The following is a 4807-nucleotide window of genomic DNA, read 5'->3' as shown; positions in this document are numbered from 1 at the left end:
CCTCAGCTCGTCGACCGCGCACTCGCTGGTGTGCGCCACCGTCCGCTGCTGTTCAACAGCTGCAACCACAGTAGCACGAGTAGGTCGCGACGCCCACGGCCTCCCGGAAAACCCTAGCTAGCTTTCCCTCCCCCCACTCTACCCCCCTCAGCCGAATCTGAGAACGGCCGTTTGCATGACCTTCGCCGTCGTGGCGTCCATCGTCCCCACAGATGCCTGAAAATCTGTCCACCAGAAGTGCACACCTCTATTACATCGCCTCCTAGCAGTAGCACGAGCAGGACCACCCCAACACGTCCGAATCGACCGTCTTCCTCGTCTGTGGCCACCGGAGCGCCATCGTCGATCCCCCCCTGCGCTGCTAAACCACAAATTATGGTCTTTGTCGTGCTCATGGTGCCCCTAATATGTCGCCTAGCCCCCTAAACCAGTGGATCCATGACCGCCTGCTCGAATCAATCGACCACCGATGTAGGTCACCGCCCAGCTCGTCGCTACAATTGATTCCGACCATACCTGCACGCGCCGCTGGTGCCAGCAAATACGCCTCGTCGTACTCGCTCCCTTCGCTAAAGAAATGCTCGCCGGAGCTGCGATTCCGGCCGCCGCCGTCGTGCTTTTGCTCACCGGAGCATGCATTACCGTTCAAAACGTCGCCTGGGTCTCTCATGTGTCGGCCCAGGTCGTGACACTACTGCCACATGGGCTTATTAGATTAGGTATTCTTTTTTATTTTTGACTTAGATTAGGTATTATTTCTGTTATTGACTTAGATTAGGTAATATTTCTGTTATTGAGTTAGATTAGGTATAATAGTTAATCTAAGATAAATAGTCTATGACAAGTGGGCCTAATCCCCTGTTGGCCCACTAATCATACACTATAAGTTTTTTTACTTTTTGTAAGTTTGTTTTTCTAGGGTAGGTCCTGCATGTAAGTGAGTGAGAGGGTGAGAGAGGTTTTTTTAACTCTGGGGTAGGTCCCACATGTAAGTGAGAGACAGAGAGTGTTTTTTTGTGTTTTGACTTTGAGTAGGACCCACGTGTAAGTAACACATGCATAGAAGGGCAAATCTGTCCAGGAAAAGTCCAGTAGACGGTCAAAGGCGTTTGACCGAACGGAAACGGCATGGAAGGGCATTTCTGTAAGGGCACCTAACGCCATAGGGACAAATTTGAGCAGGCTTCAAAATTAAGGGCAAATCTGAGTAGGTGGTTTGAGTTAGGGACAGAAATGCAAATGGCCCTATTATGTAATGTTATGTTAGACTGTTCCAAGGATTTTGCACTTCATATTGAGTGCAATGTAGGTACATAGAGTTGGGCAGTAGAAATTGGCATTGTGGCTGTGTTTTATAGCTTCCAATGAAAATAAAGAAGGGAACTGCAGTGTTAGTTGGTATTGTAGGACTAGTATTCATGAGAAGACAACAAAGATTCAGGTTGATAAAAACACGAAGAAGCATTGCAGAGATGTGAATCAAATGCATTACACCCACGGAAAAGCATTTCATTATTTATTTAGAGTACACCAACTTGCATTGCGGGAACAGTTTCATACAAGAACTTGCAAAATGACTCAAACTGGCCACTAAACTTGGTTTGCGGGAACAATTTCATACAAACTAGTCCGAAACATCTGTGTGTCACGCCACGTCGGATGCCACGTCAGCAGGGAGGCACTTTCACGTTGCAGGAACATTTATAGGAATCTCCCCATTGTATGTTAAAATTATGTGACGCGGCGGTCCTTAGTCTTTGTAAAATCCCCGTCTCTCTTAACACTCAGCGGCTGTATACCTGAATGTTAGGTCCGACTCCTATCACTTCCCAATTTATTTATATTTTCTCTGTTCTATAGCATGTCCGTCAGCAAAGAATTCGGTTCTACAGAACTGAACATCAATCGATAGCATGTGCTGCAGCAGAAAATTCAGTTCTACAAAAACTGAATAGCAGTAACTATTGATCTAGGCATTTGTAAACAAATATACAGCAGAAAGAAAGACTAAACCTGAATGTTGCTCTAGGCAAAATTCAGTTCGGGTATGGTCAGACTGCAATACATGCTCTGCCTTGACATTCTTAACAATAATAAACTACATACAAGTGCGACCTTTCTAAACAAAATTCAGAGATAAAAAAGCTATGTTCCTGCTGGTAGAATAATCATGCAATACATGCTCATTTCCTGACATTCTTACCAACAATAAATTTCTTACAAATGTGATCTAAACAAAATTCAGAGATAAACATGCTATGTTCCTGATGGTAGAAAATCTGAAATGCATGCTCTTTTCTTGACATTCTTAACAGTGACAAAACCGCAATACATAGCATGTTTCCTAGCATTCAAACCAACAATAAAACAGTAAAAAAACAAAACCACTCCGAGGTTTAGACATTCAGAAATTCAGAATATTTAGAACATTACAAAATCAAGGGCTTAGCAGGTTCTCGTCAAGACATGCATAACAGTAATGGTTTTAGAGCATAACAAGATGAAGGGCTTATCAAGTTCAGACTTGGAACTTTGCGAACATCCTATTAAACATGACCAGTTGGCGCATTTTGGGTTATATCGATCTCTTCTGAAGCATTAAGGTCAGGGATTGCTTCTGCATTTAGATCTGGAAAGGATCTATATCTCATGCCTCCATCATCTCCAAACAAAAGGTGGGGCCAGCCCCTTCCACCAACTGTTCCACCACCACTTGCTCCACCTCTTGCAACATTGCTTCCCACCCCACTTCCTCCATCTCTTGCAGCATTTCTTCCCCCTCTTCCACCACGTATTGCACCATTGTTTCCGCCTCTTCCACCACTTCTTGCAGCATTGTTTCCCCCTCTTCCACCACCTCTTGAAGCATTGCTTCCCCCACTTTTCACTTTCTTAGTTTTTCCTCTCCCTGCAGTACAACTGATTTCTCCCTCATCTAGAGCCCTTGCTTTTCCTATTCCCCTGAGCCTTCCCCTGGTTGTAGCAGTGGTAGTTGATCTTCTCTCAGGAATGGATTCCCTAGCATTAGCTACAAATCTTGACATTTCTGGCAATGGACCAGGGTTTGTGACATTTGAAACATGGATTCTCTCCTCAAAAAATCCAGATAGAGTAGTCAGCATTCATCAATAAAAACTGAAATAAAAGATCATGCTATATGATGTTAGCTACCTGTTGTCTCATTCTATTGACCATGCTGGTAGGCACATGCATGGGATCCATCCTTGTGTCATCTATGTGTGTCCTGATGTCCTGCAATATCATATGGTGTTAGAAGAAAATAACAGTGTCAGATTTTGCAGAATATGAGAAATAATGTGCAACATTTCATACATTTAGAATGGACGGGTCTTCTATTTCTTCTTCTAGCTCATTAGCTTCCCTCTCCCTCTCCATGAACTTTTGATGGCCTTTTTTGTTGTGCTCTGCTTTTCCACAAATTGAGCAGTGCATACTCACACCTTTCTTGTTGAGAGCAATGCTACCATCCTTCTGAAGTTTTTCTTCAGGTGTTTTCTTCCTGTTCTTTGGTGGCCTTCCCATCCTCTTCTTGTATACTGGTGGATGAATGATAGGACCTTCCACTTGCTCCCAAAGGGCCCTATCTCTTTGTTGGCATTATATTGTGCCCATATGCTTCCAGATATGTATCTATTATGTAGCACTTATGGACCATCTCTTCTGGATCTATCCTTTCTTCCCTAAAGCATGCAATTGAGTGGCTGCAAGGTATTCCACTTAGTTGCCATCGCTTGCAATCACAGGTCAATGCCACAATATCCACCGTGTATGTGTTGTTCCCTGATAACACAGAGAACACTCCCAACCCAAAATGACTAGGAAAACAACTAGCAGACAGTTCTATTTCCTTCTCCAATTTTTTCCTGATTTTTGGGCATATCCTTCCAGTCCACTTATTTATTGCTTCCCTTTGTTTGCTCTCATGTCTTGCCGTGATCTTACCCTTGATGCATTCCATCATTGAAATGGTAGGAAATTCGCTTGCTTCCAATATGTAGCTGCAATTGAATATAATGTGAGTAAATAACCATGAAATGTGGTCATATTCATTTGAAAGTTATAGTAATAATCTAAGCTATGTACCTGTTGTACACTTCCGACATATTGTTCAATAAGATATCACATTTTGGAAACACACTAAAGAATGCCTTCACCCACTGATTTGGAGGTTTAGCCTCTAACCAAGCATAAGCACTAGGGCTGTCCTCTCTTAGCTTTTCTCTATTCATGTTGAACTTCATCTCATTAGTGGATCTTGCAATTGCCCAGAGATCATTTTTCAAAGTCTCTCCTTTGAAAATCCCAGAAAGTTTTGGTACAAATGTCGAACACAAAATCTATGTTCGGAATCCGGGAACACCTTTCCAACAGCATTTATTAAGCCTTATACAATAAGTTCACAAATGTTAGTAGTTACACATGATCTTATGCAGGAATTGTACATACCTTTTGTTTGACACATTACATACCTTTTGTTTGTCACTCATTATAGTGAATGGACAGGTGTTCACTATTTCAGATCATGTTTCAATGTCGTAAGAAACCACTCCCAAGTATATGTAGATTCCACTTCAACCATTCCCATAGCAATTGGATAGATACAGTCGTTAGGGTCTATGCCAACAGCAGTTAGTAACTGACCTTTGAATCTACTTTTTAGGTGGCACCCGTCAACAAAATAATAGGCCTACAACCATTTAAGAAGCCTCTCTTGCAAGCATCATATGACCAATACAATGATGACAAATGATCCTTTGGCTCCTCATTTTTGTTCTCCTTAACAGGA

General features: G+C 42.5%; 1 pseudogene; it reads right to left on the bottom strand.

Annotated features, from left to right (window-relative positions):
* Positions 1–2546: 2546 nt before the first annotated feature.
* LOC147982098 (uncharacterized) lies at positions 2547–3982 on the bottom strand (annotated as a pseudogene).
* Between the last annotated feature and the right edge of the window lie 825 nt (positions 3983–4807).

This window comes from Triticum urartu, chromosome 3A, assembly GCF_056163025.1.
Source record: "Triticum urartu cultivar PI428250 chromosome 3A, HENAU_Tu73, whole genome shotgun sequence".
Classification (NCBI taxonomy): Eukaryota; Viridiplantae; Streptophyta; class Magnoliopsida; order Poales; family Poaceae; genus Triticum; species Triticum urartu.
The sequence above is the reverse complement of the archived record's forward strand: the minus strand, read 5'-3'. Positions and strand labels throughout refer to the sequence as shown.